At 39.2% G+C, this 14,395-nt stretch overlaps 1 pseudogene; it reads right to left on the minus strand.

Moving 5' to 3' along the window:
• Positions 1 to 2,043: 2,043 nt before the first annotated feature.
• The window catches only part of LOC137291186 (receptor-type tyrosine-protein phosphatase T-like), a 30,106-nt pseudogene continuing 17,754 nt past the window's right edge, over positions 2,044 to 14,395 (minus strand).

Below are 14,395 nucleotides of genomic sequence, written 5' to 3' on the forward strand. Positions count from 1 at the left end.
CGGCTGAACAAAGTAATACAAACAGTTCTTTTCGTATGTATGCTTGTTGTTTTTAAATATTATCGGAAAGGACGGGGAAATGTTACGACTTTTCCAAGTTGGTTAAAACTCACGAATGTTCGTTACATTGCAAAATTTTGATAATTCACAGACTTGGTCCACTTCCTAGTTACCGGTCAACGATGTAAACAACCGCTAAGTATCACGCATCGGCGATCTCCGCAGAAAATGTGTTTACCGAGAGAATAGGCAACCCGCGAGAATAGAAGACGGCCCTATACACAACGAGAAATATTTCTCTCAGGGAATATATGCGTTCCTTGATAAGTCGTTATTGATATGTCCTTTCTGTCAGATATGTAAAATAGATGGAGAAAACAGGCTAAAAGAAATCATATTCTAAATAACAGATTGTTTAGTCGTTTACTAATAAATTGCATATGATATTAAGAAATATTAGCTCATGATAATTATTCTAGGAGCATGTATGATCATTAGTATAAATTCTTAAAACAAGTATTGACACAAAGACATTTGTTGACGATAAATATCCTTCGCAAAAACGTTTCAGTCTAAAGAGCATGCCATCAGCTGAAAGGGTCATCCACACTCATAAAAATCTCCCCTGTGTTAAGGAATACCATCAAATAGCTATGATTCAGATATCCACGAAAACCTGAGCTCTTTCTTCACCACTGCTGCAAAGATAAGTCAAATGGCTGAAATAGGGAAAGTATCCAGACAATGCTTTTTGTTTTTCGTCCCTGATGCGTCCAAATGTGATGAAATGTCCCTTTGGCCTCCATGAAATGTTTCAAAAGATTTGCGTACATTCGGTTGTGGTAACCTTGATGGCTTCAGAGCAGGAGGAAGACTCAACGACGTCTTGAAACCAGCAACACGCTAGACAATTACTAAAATATTTTGTTATGTAAACTCGAAATGCTTGAGATGAAGGAACAGTTCTGATGGGTAAATCAGAGACAGATGTTTGGCTGTTTGATGGTCACAGAACGGTAGTAGATTATGGGTTACAGGACGCTGGAGCTAAACGTCCTAGCCAAAGTACCTTAATTTGTCAATGCCAATCCAGACATTAATTCTGCTTCACGCGCATAATTAAAACATCTCAAACGAAGAGTTAGTGTACATGGATATGGCTACTCCTTGCCCGAATGTTTACCTATACATTTTAAACTGATCAGTGGGCATTTTCACATATTGTTTCCTCTCTTGTTCAAATACAGTCAAACATCAAATATTTTGACATGTAGTTGTTTGGATTGTACCGATTCAAGCACAATCATTTGAGAACCCACATGGCATTGATTCCATTGAAGTCAAATATGCTCTGTTGATAAAACAATGGAGCTTTCTTGATTGTATTAGGAATTATGGGTGACACGTGGAAAACGCTGAATAGACTGAATAGACTGAATAGACTGAATAGACTGAATAGACTGAATAGACTGAATAGACGCTTTGCAACAACACTGTCGACATGAGATATTTCTATGAATCAGTTGATTTCAGATTAATTCTTTTTAGCTTCTATTTGTTTCCTTTTTCTTGCTCAGTTTCAGTTTCAAAAAGCCCAATCAAACCTCTTCCTTTAATTTCATGGTTTTATATGTACATATGTATTGGATTTTGCGATCAGTTTCAATTAGCAATGGTCAGTTTTATCCAATTTCAAGTTTCTATTTTCCACTGCGAATTTCTGTTTCCTGAAAGGCAAGAACTGTTTTTCTTGAATTTAATTCAAAGCATCATTTGCCCGACCGATTCTTTCCCTGACCCGAAAAATGCCAGTGCGTCACAATAATTATGACAATTTTGTTTACATTATGGATACATAATTAGATTACTAAAACATAATACGAAAATCATTTTATCATAAAGAGAGCAAAAAAATTCTATTTTAAAATTCTATTTACAATATAAAAAATAAAGACGTATAAAACAGTAAATTCAGTAAAAGCTGTGATCTTGAGATTGATTCCTAATGTATCTGTGCAACATTTGCGATCCAGGAGATTGTCATCATGTGTTGGCGTAAATGTTCTGGGACTCCAGGTACGCTGAGGCTACGTCGTAACACAGGGCAACGTCATCCTGTAAGACAATAATGTTTATTGACACATCATTGCATTGACTGAATTTTTAACAAAATTAGACATTTTCATCTTGGTCAATAATCGAAGTAATAATATGGTGGTGACAACATGAATCTCGAAAAGATGGGCATATTCAGCACTGTTCAAAATAAGTAGGGGATATTGAAATATGATTTTGAATAACATCGTGGAAAATGGTGACAAATATGAAGTTTCATCTTTGTTTTGTGTGCTTATGTTTTAAGGCCACATACACATTCATTTCGGCTCATGTCACCTGTGCATGTCACATGACAGTGTGTTGCACGTGGTAGGGGGGGGGGGGCAACTGGTGATTTTACACTTTACATTAGCATGCATTTCTTGAGTAATGTGATCCCAAGAAAACATCCGCTGACGTTAACCGATTGTTTGTCGTCTTTACAACACATTATTGTCTTTGTTTAAATTTTGCGACACAATGCGACGTCTGCAGCGAGCGGAACGTCTAAGGGCCGTTGGCATGCATGTTACAGATTGGAACAAAACAGAGAATAGTCGCCCAAACTCTAAATGTTTCCCAATCTGTCATCAGTAGATTGTGGACCCGGTATCGTCGAGCCCAAAATGTCGATGATCTTCCTCGTTCCGGTCGCCCAAGGTCAACAACTGCGGCACAAGACACACTTGTCAGAACTTATGCACTTCGGAATCGAACCCCAAAAGCTCGTCAGATCGCCTCCCATCTTGAAACTGCAGCTGGAGTTCGAGTCTCGGGTCAGATGATTCGAAACAGATGACGTGCACGTGGGATTAGGGCTCGTCGACCGTACGTTACGCCAGTATTGACGGCCAGACACATCAGAGACAGACGTCAATGGTGTGAACAACATCGCAGCTGGGGAAATCGTCGATGGGCAAGGGTTATGTTCTCTGATGAATCGAGGTTCACTATAGACTTCTGGGATAGGGGTTCTCGGGTCTCGGCAACAGGATGAGCGTTACACTAGCCCCAACGTTCATCAACATGACCAATTTGGTGGTGGGGAATCACTGTGAATGGCAGAACAGCACTTCACATCGTCCAAGGGAGAGTCACAGGCCAGTACTATCGTGACAACATCCTTGACGCCATTGTTATCTCCTCTGCGCGCTAAGCTGGTCGACAGTGTGCTTACCAAGATGCCAACGCCCGAGCACATCGTGCCAGAATCGTCATCGACTACATGCAGAGGTAAAAACATCGTTACCCTGCCCTGGCCTGCTCTCAGCCACGACCTTTCCGCCATAGAACACGTTTGGGACATGCTCAGGAGACGGGAGACAGCGTCAACGTCAACCAGCTACGGTTCAAGAACTGGGCGTAGCGCTGCAAGAGGAATGGAATGCCATACCCCAATTCATGCCTTGTCGGCTGAGTATGCCAAGGAGGATTCGTGCTTGTTTGGCCAATCGCGGAGGTTTCACACGTTACTGACTTAACTGTAAAAAACGACAAATTCAGTTTATGGACCCTTCTCATCTCTTCATACCTTTTGTAGAAATGGCGAGACCGCTATTCACCGTGTCATCTAGTTCTAGACTTGTCTATTACTGGTCCCGACCTATTAGTAATGAAATATATTCGCCACAATTTTGGTTACTTCATTTTTTTCCGAATATCCCCTACTTATTTTGAACAGTACATATGTTCCTTTGAAGAGTAGAAATCGTTAGTAATATTCACATTAAGTATGGTGACTCCAAAAGCGACGTATTGTAACTACAGGTTGACATACGTGTGTGATGTCCTGATCCAGACAGTGAACCATCGCCCTCATGTTGTTGTAGATCTCAGCTCGTTTGTCATACTTCAGACCTTGGACAATATTGCTCAGGATGCACAACATGACTGCATTCTGTCTTCCTCCATCGCTGTAACAAACAAGGTGAAGCAACTATACAAAAGATGTGTAATTTATCTTTACGTCACATTAAAAATGTTCCAACTAACAAAGTGATCTATCATGAGTCAGTCATACTGATTTGTCGCACGATCCGCAGCAATTGAGGCACGATAACACACCATAATCAATGTTGCAGACAAAAAGAACGTGAGTCTTGGTAGCACACCCTTGGTGAACAATTCAGAAATCGACACCATGTGTGAATGTCGAAAAGATTGGTGAATATACTAACAGTCATGGAAACTAGACGCGTATGATTCATTGTGTTGGAATGATGCTGTTCAATATCTAGTGAGCAGATAATGTCTGCTGTTCAGTAGACAAGTATCTAGTCCACTTTCTGTTATATTTATCAGGCAGCATGCCTCTTAGAGAATAATACAAAGCAGGCATGTATACAAATGATGTTCATGCTTTTTAAAGAAATGCTGTATCTGTTGGACATACCTGAACATGACGGTAACTGTTCTAGGACTCACACCTCCTGTGGGCTGGTCGATTTGTTCCAGAAGCTCTAAGAATGTCTGAGAGGATTCCGAGGGTAAGATGTTCAAGATGTACACGCGTACAGGTGTTGTTGTTGCGTCCTGTTGAGCAAATGATTGTCGAAGCTATATTAGTCTTGTGTATTTCATCATGTATGCTCGTTATAAAACAGTCTGGATAAATTAGATTGGAGTTTGGTGAGGAGATACACACATTTCGCATTCATTTGTGATTTTAACTCACCTTAACTCTGAAATCCAATGTGGGACGGAACTACATTGTGGGCTGAAGGCATGGGGACATATGATCTTTCATCACAAGGTATGCGAGTAGTAGTTTAATGTGTTAAATGTTAAAAGCGTTCAGTAATGCAATGTGAGCGTACCTCCATTTGTCTGTGTATGCTCAGGAGGGTGATGTCAGTGTTGACGGAGATCTCTGTGGAACATGTGACAGTCACAGGGCCCAGATCCAAGCTGTCTCCTGGGGATGGCACAAAACTGGACAAACTCTGAAACATAAAGTGTCAAATTTGGAAACCTAGCACTTCATGTATTGGCAGAAATTGATGTCACGGCTGGAATGAAATTTCCCACCTGGTGCGAGTCCGGCAGGACAATGACAGTGGAAGATTCTTGTTCATCTGTGAGTTTCCAGAACAATGACGCCGTGGTGACGGAGGGAGCCTCAGTTAACAGGTAGCCATTCATGGACAGGTGGGACTGAAGGCCGGACAATGAATATAGTGAGTGAGTTCAGTTGTAGAAAATATTCCAGGAATATCATAGAAATAGGCTCTACACATTCCCTTGTTGTAATACAACGCGGATTATCAGCGTTCATAGCGAAAGCCTTAACACTAGGCTACCCCACTGTTCCTGCACAATAAATGAAAGTAATTTCTATTTCTAGAACGTTTGTCGTAATTTCGAGTTATAAATGTATGGATTCATATGTCATACCTAAAGTTAATTCTACAAAATATTATTTTAGGGAGTCTGTCTTCCAGTTACATGTGCTTCTAAATCCCTGGCGAAAAAGAATGTTGGTTCCAGGTTTTGTCTCGATCCTCCTTTTAACATATAAAGATACTGACCTGTAAGCTGACAGCTAGGATGTCTGAGCGTCCATTTATCCACACCCGACCCTTCATGCTGCTTCCTGACAAAAAAAATCAGTTTCATGATATCAATCTTCCCACGACTGATTCTGTGATGATTTCCATTATTATATACAGTGTTTAGTATTACATTAGATTCAGACAACTGGACTCCGATCCACAAACGGCGCCAAATTCCGTACACGTTTTAATTCTGTTTCATTGACAGAGATTATTAATGTTACATACAGTTGCCTTTCGACATTTTAGAAGATGACTTGTCGGATGGGTTCGTCTAAGGAAATGGTGATGCTTGAGGACGTTTTGGGGAACACTATGTTGCAACCATATTGTGACAAACATATTGTGAAGAGTATAATATGGTTGAAAATGTTCTGGCGCATCAGAACATCAGAGTTTCAAACATGAATTCAAAATAAATAATCAGTGGTCAAGATACTGATATTTCCTTTGTGAGATACTTCAAGCTATCCTATGAGATCTTATCATTCCTGTTCATACTCACCCTGGGACTCTTCCTTCCTTTGTGTGTTCAGGGTCTACAACAAGTGTTTTATGTTTAAATAGAAAAAGTCGTAGACATTTTTTATAACGCAGTTTTTTTAATATCAGTAAACAGTTTATCAAACAATCAGTCATAGAGTTGTATTATGACAAAGCAGGTACCTCTATGAATGTATTAATTGTCATTCGTCCTGTGGAGAACGTCCCTCGTATACCTCGGCTTCTTCGAAATTCTTCGACGCTGATGACAGTGTTGCCAAATTGGAGTGTCTCATACAGGGCCATGTAAACACACGTGTACTGCTCCTGAAAGAATAAGACATTCAAAAGTTCCACATGGTGACGAAAGAGGACATTAACTTGAAATGATAATGGATTTTATTCCTTTGGCCTTTCCAGTTAAACAATGATGCACATGAATGTATGAATGCTGTATGACTATGTAACAATAGTCATGATAGCGGCAACTTAGTTTGGCAGTTGATCATTCATCCCTTATTTCTATACATCTGTAATTCATGACGATTATTTCGTTGAGGCCTTAATGACACTAAGACAAACATTTCTCATCAGTATGTTTTTTGGTTTTATATATATATATATATATATATATATATGAAGGCCGATCACACTGTGGGTTACGTTGCTACATCCATCAGCGCTAAGCAACGGAACATGTATACATCGTGACTTATGGTATAATATACTGGTTCTACATTCATGAATAATAATGAAAACATTGTGCCATATTTGGTTACAGGTCCTCACCTTGGTCTGTATCATGCCCTTCCTCTGTTCTCTCATCTCTGAGACACAAACAAACACATCCACCGCACCTTCAGTCAGAGCCTGATCCAGCAGGTAGTCCAGGGCGATGTAGGTTCCCGTCCGGCCGACCCCAGCACTGGGGACAAGTCAACAGCATGTGAATACATATACCATTTCATGAAATATCTTTTAAACCATTTCCTGAAACATGGTATTGTCAAAAGGATTCTCTTCTGTGAAATACTCTATGAAAGTAGTATTGTTCAATTCAAGAAAAAAACCTTTAAATACAAATCCGTAGATTTTAATTCCGTGTGAAATCTTTCTGTTCTACAGCATTATAAGAATGTCTGAAAAAACTTTCAGAGAGAGAGACAGAGAGAGAGAGAGGGGGGGGGGGGGGGTAGGGAGGGCGAGTTACTCACCTGCAGTGTACCAGAAGCGGGTCATCATCCTGTTTGTCACATGATGTCCTGACCAGCCACAGAAACTCAGTCAAGGCCATCTCCTCAGGGGTTCCATGATCTGGCCATGTTGTGAAGTGGAAGTGATAAATACACCTTGATATGTTTCCCTGTCAAACAAATACATCTGTACATTTGGCTGTGAACTTCGCGAGTTAAAGCAATGACTTTGGGACATCAAAAATAAATTATATTTTTGAAGTTAAATCAGATGAATGATGTACCTGTCTGTCTGTAACTTGTAGTTTCCTGACAACCCAGTTAGCTCGGATACTGGAGTCAGTCACAGAAATGATGAAGTCACCTACAAGCATGTCTGACGAATCTGACCAGTAAGCCTCGCACTTCACCTATAAAGAACAAACTACATAATTCTGTGGTCTTTCCAGAGTATCTCCGCAAACATCATTGTCTCATACATCATGCATGATTGTTTCATATGGCTGTTAAACGTGGGTATATACAAGAAAAATGCTGCCGTTTTGGGCACTTCGATAAGTACTATTCTCTGCAACAAAGCGAAAATGTCACGACATGCAATAAACTTATTCCATGAAGACGTACCCTTCCCATTTCCGACAGGTTGGTCACCATGACGATTCTTGTACAGTTTTGTTCCCAGATCATCCTCCAGAAGTCAGTTAGGGTCCTCGTTGTAGGAGCTGTACGTCACCGTTTAGTAAGACAATGATTTTTTGTGGGAAGTTTCTTTATACGTTATACATATTTTATAACATAATTGCAGATTGAGCTCCGTATTTAGCATTTGATGAGGTCATGGGACTTCCTAGTATGATTCATTACTATTACACATTATATTTTTCCAAACGCTGCTTTTAGCTGATTCTTATAATCGCGAATGTATAAATCCGAACTTAGAGAGGAAGTATTATCAGGTTTACCTTGTGCGGCTATGTAGGCTTTGGCTTGAGAGTACCCCTATTTGAAATATATATATATATATATATATATATATATATATATATATCAATTAATCAATGAAAGGGGGTGCAATGTGAGGAATTTTCATTATAGTTTTCTGTATAACAAAAGTCAGTAATGAGTTTCTCAAATACAAATATGCAAAATGTAAATATATAGTTAAACCTTACTCACATCGATGTAGCTGGCGTTGATGTAGTCGGAGCCAGGTTGGTCTGGCAGCTCCTGCAGTACGACCCGAGTAGCATCATCTGTAATAGAAGGGGACAAAGCCGTCATTACTTTGTCCTGCACAGATTGTAACCGAAAGAGCTCACATGCCTCTGTATTATAAATGAGTTCTTTGGAAATTGAATCTAGTATATTTGTACCATACTTTGTAAGAGCGAGGATTCAAACCCACACTCAAGTCAGGCACGGTCTCAACGAATCGAGCAAATTCTCCCTCTCCCTCTCTGAGTTATCTCGACTACCACAACAGGATGTCCATGTGCTCATGAATCAGCTTGGAGAAGTCAAAGCAGGGGAATTGTCCACGAAGTTGACACTTAGATTTCATGATTATGAAAGATCTGATACCTTCTACGGCCATCAAATAGCCAATTCCCCTCCACTGACTTTCTCGACCAGGTATGCAGGATACCATTAAGTCTGCTTCATGTGTTTCATATTCAGTATAAATAAGTTGCATTCAAAACACTTTCCACACAGGAGTGCGACAAATTATGACTTTCCAACAGTTACCTTTGATGTCGGGCAATATTTCAGCGATTGGTAATTTTACTTCACAAAGTTTAAGGAACATGCATGCATGATTCGTCCACTAATATTTTTGACGTTGTTTGATCAAAGCAAAATGCGCTTATATTTTCCTGAACAGGCAAAATCACTTTTTACTAGTTATTGAAATACACTTGCTAATGACATGTTACACATTGTACTGTCAACTTTGCGTTTGCCTGGTGCATTACACGGATATGATGTTTGTCGCTTGTTTTTAATATCGTACAGTGGGATATTGTATTCTGATTATGGAAAGGACTTCCTTGCTTATGAGCACACAACGGCATTTTATCATGTCAAATTGCATACGCTGAGTTTCTTTACTACATAACACAGCAACGAAACACTCACATGGATAATAGCTTATGTATTTATTTTTGGCCTTGTTTTCTTTCAGCTTGGCGACGTTGTAGGGCTTGGTGAATGTATTGGGCAACTTCTGTGAATAACGAACAAAAGAACTCATCTGCATTACTTAGGAATCAGAAGAGAAAGCAAAGTGACATCTTAAACGAATGTAACTGAGTACCATTACTTCCACATGCATTTACCATTTCTACATACATATGAGAATGGGAAATAGGTGGTTTTATAATTAAATACAATACATATGTTTATGTTTATGAAAACGTCACTAAACATTCAACCAGCTAACCTGAAATTCTGCCTGGAATCCACCGAGTGACTCCTGCAGCTCCTTAATCCGTTCCCCCAGCTGATCTACAGACACCACCATCACAGCAGGATCAATCCCTATGTTGTAGTAGGTGTCGATGTTGTCCTCCCCAGCTTCGTCCTCGACAACGAGCACAGAGTTGTCAACTCCTTCCTCTTGTGCTATCTCCACTGCGTGCATAATAAACAATGGCATATCCTTTACACTGAACAATAATAAAACATATCAGGGTAGGTCTTTTCTTCGCAGATTAGATGTCTCAGATAAATGCTCAGTGTCGTGATCAAATACCTGATACGAACCTTTGTCTATTTCTAAGATGTCAGCGTAGTCACCAGACTGCTTCTGTTGACTCCTCTGTCTTCTGAAGAAGAGAATCATGATTTTCTTCATTGTAGCATTTTCACAGAAAGCAACAGACATATTTAGTACTGTTAAAAAAGCATGGCACGTGAGCATGGAGATTATTCTGTTCAGTAGTTGTATACACTGATGTTACTTTCAAATAACCATGTATTGATAAATGACCACCTCATGAGAGATGATTATATCGGGTTGATTTTGTTCACTACGTACGTTTCCTTTCTTTAAAATTCGGGACCCGTGAAGGTCTGGGGTAGAATAGGCCCTCACCAACCCATGTTTGCCATAAAAGGTGACTATGCTTGTCCTAAGACGCGAGCAACACGGTGGTCATACTCGCTGACTTGGTTAACTCATGCCATCGACTCCCACTTGTGCAAATCGATGCTCATGCTGTTGATCACTGGATTGTCTGGTTCAGTATCTGGTTGTCTCGCGTATATGTAGATCGCCACAATATAGCTGCAATACTGCCGAATTCGTAGTAAAACTAAACTCACTCACTCATTCAAATTCGCGGTTAACAACTTCCTGTCTGACAAAAGCCGCACTACAATCAATTTCAACACAAAATCTTTTGACACGTCAAAACCTTCGTCTGGATGGTAAGGGTGCCTCAGAGTCCCTGAGTCTACAAACCTGATTGGGAAGTTACACCAAAGCATGCCTTGCTTGGATTTTTACTGTTCATGGCAATGATAGTAGTGTGTCATTTGTACAGTATGTCTGTGCCACTCTTATTAAACGAAACCAACACAGGGTTCATGTGTGGCATAAACCGCATCACATCATGTAAGCATATCGATATTAAAAGTGACTGATATCTTCTTTCGATTTGTGAGTTTTTCGACACTTGACGGTATTTGATGGAACTTGTCCTAGATGGTGCTCTTCTTAACCTTCCTTCATTGTTTCATGTGGGTAATATGAAGATCTTATCACATCTCTATCTTTTGAGGCCATTAAATGCTTGCCAGGAGGATGGGTATGTGAATTCCAGAAACTTTTATAAGAGTGCATACAATGACAGACACTTTACTTGTATCATTTATCAAAACTTAGTGGTGAGGGAGTTTTAGAAGGGAGGACACATTTCCTTAAATGAGGGGACCAATTTAGGATACCATAATACCTGTTTGTTCAGGAATCTCAAACTCAGTAATTTAACGTTGAAATTGGTTCGTCCCTTAAACCCACGAAACTAAATGGTTAATCTCTTTACGCAAAATGGAAGGATATATTTAATATAACCATATTCTGTAAAAGTCACTTCAGTGTTCATTACCTCAAGGAAATCACAACCACAATCACAACAACGAGGACCACTACGGCGATGGCAGCAACGACAGACCCTACGATGGTTGCTGTTCCAACATTTTTTTCTGAAAAATAAACAGATTCACAAAAAAGAAACCAATGGAGGACGATTACATAAACTGTCACTATGTTGCATGTTGTATATACCATCATGTACTACATATCATTTTGTCGACAGCACTACATCTGACATATCATGCTGTATATTGCATCACATCCAAACATATTTCATTGCATATTGCATCACATCTGATGCATCATTATTCTATAATGCATCACAGCCAATATATTGCAAACACATCCGACATATTATTTTGTTGTTAATATCACCACCTATAACATGTCTGGCCAGTATATTTGAAAAGACGACAGAGTCGGATAATGGGTTGCCTGGTGCAGCCAAGAGTTCTTGCAATCTCACTGTTTGAGACCCCCACTTGAGACATCACGACGGCTCTCTCTCGCTCCGCTGCTGTAAGACGTGGCATTTCTCTTGTCTGCTTTTCCTCACAAGCGTAATGAACGGTAGAATACATCGCTTTTCATAACCTTTCTGCACAGATTGCACGTGCAAATGGAAAAAATCATCCTTTTCGAAAAATTTACTTTTTAGGAAACCAGAATGCTACGTTTTGGCTCCGTGTTATCATTGATTGCGTTCATTACAATACTATAACTTCAAGACTGAAACAATTTGGGGAACCATTTTGAAAATATATGACTTTTTAGGAGTGTGTACTTTCTTTTGTACTTCAGTTTATGTTAACTTCCTCTAGTTTTTTTCTTTGTATCGATGATCCATAGATCATCCACCCATTATTCAATATTATTCCCAGGACATTTAATTCATTTCTTGCCATTCAGTATTCAAATCCTGACATAGTTTTTCTCCACAACCTGCTTTTGATCCAATCTAGATAGCTTTAGTCTTATGAATATTTATTTTAAGCCCTGACATCCCTGGTGTTAATTGTACCCACATCAATATAAAGACAATTTTCCGCACCATTTGAAAACAACTCACTACCATCTGCATATTGCCCTAATTTATACTCCTTGCCATGAATTGCTATATTTTATTTGATATTTTATTTTGCCGAGCATCCGATGATTTCAGCTACAAAAAGAAAAGGATATGGTGATAACATGTTCCCTTGTCTACAGCTCTGTTCATTTGAAAAGAATTCTCAGAAATGTCCATTTTGAATAACAAAAGAAGTTGTATTATATATTGGAATATTTAATTTGGGGACCAAAAATCTTTCTAATACTAAATTGATAAAAATCCTTGGAGACAGTATCAAATCCATTTTCGAAATCAATCAAAATTAATAAACATGGGATGTCTCTTGTTTTTCTCTCAAACATAATGTCAAACAGTAGTCTTGTGTTTTCACTTAACATTAAACTCTGAAATCTGTCTGACCCCCATCCATAAAATACCTGCTGTAATATTTACGTTTCATATTTGACCCTTCCCACTTCATCTGAACTACGTCATCTGCGTATCCTTGTTGCCAAAACTATAGCAGAAGTGATGTCATGAGCTATATTTATCTCCTGGGGAATGAATTTTATTGTTTACCGCGATACGATGGAGTTCTCTCCTTTAGTAAATGCTAATCGGCTCTGTTCGTCTAATGGCTTTCACTGAAATACCATCCAAGTTAAACTGATAAGTTTGTCACAGATGTGTTGATTAAATGTCATTTAATCGGACTTTACAATACACTAAGCCTCATAAGTTCAGAATTTCATTTCCGATTACGGATATGGCAAGTACCGCGATACAACGAGGTCGCAGGCTATTCTACCAGGCATAAAGCCAGTCTGATTTTCATGCAGAAGAGAGTGAAAGGTTGCTTTTATACGATTAGAAATACAGGTCTTTACTGTTTTATACAGCGAATTCAATAACGTTATTTGTCTCCATTTTTTAAAAAGGAGTTTGATTTTTATTTGGCTTGAGTATACATGTAATGACACCTCTTTTCATTGTAAACATATTTGATATTTATTAGAAATTTCTTTTGTACAAATATTGTTGTCAGCAATCAGCGCATTGATGTAATGGCACAGAATCCTTCGCCCTCTTATAAGCAAATAAGGAAATAAACCCCAAATCATCAACACATGTACCCCGAGACACTTCTTTTTCTGGAGTGACGAAATCAAACTTCTCCTTTCTCTTCTCCGAGAATGCTAACTTATAGTAGCTGATGGGAAGATTGTGAAGCTTGGGTCTAGCCTTTTTCTGAGACAGCTTATTCCTGATTGGCCTTGTGTAGTATTCTAACGCTCAACACTCAACTGCAGATTGAGTAAACTGATTGAGTATTTGCTGATTCAGTTTTTATCACAAACGCGTCACTCCGCGCCCTTGCATAAAGTACAGGGCGTTGGTTCTGACTCAAACTCCTCAGACAAATCCTTAAAGACTCAAACAGGACCTATCTGTATTTTCCTGAACTACCCCGGTTTAAAACACCTAAGTAAAAATCAATGTCATTCTGCACCTACTTATGTAAATCGTTGAGGCGTTTTTAGCAATATTCCGACAATGTCACTGCGGAGATACCTACGCATCCTCCATACATCAGTTCGTAAAGAACCTCCAAGAATACAGTGTTTAGATTTTTACTTCACTCCTTCAAACGGTTTGTGTCGAATGTTTCAGGAGTAAAGATCAGGATAAGGATTATAGGAGGATCACGCGAAAACTAAAAGCTGAAAGACATCATGCCCTGGGACAGGTCTTCCCCCAACACTTTTATTCTACTCAACATTTTTTGTCAAATGATACCATATCTCGGGGCGTTGAGCGCAACCGTATTACAGGTTTGCCGTATCCTCAGATCCCGGATATGTCGTTCGAAAAATACTGTAAGTAACGTTTACTTTTTTTCAGTTTTTCTCCGGTTCTTATATCA

This window comes from Haliotis asinina, chromosome 7, assembly GCF_037392515.1.
Source record: "Haliotis asinina isolate JCU_RB_2024 chromosome 7, JCU_Hal_asi_v2, whole genome shotgun sequence".
Classification (NCBI taxonomy): domain Eukaryota; kingdom Metazoa; phylum Mollusca; class Gastropoda; order Lepetellida; family Haliotidae; genus Haliotis; species Haliotis asinina.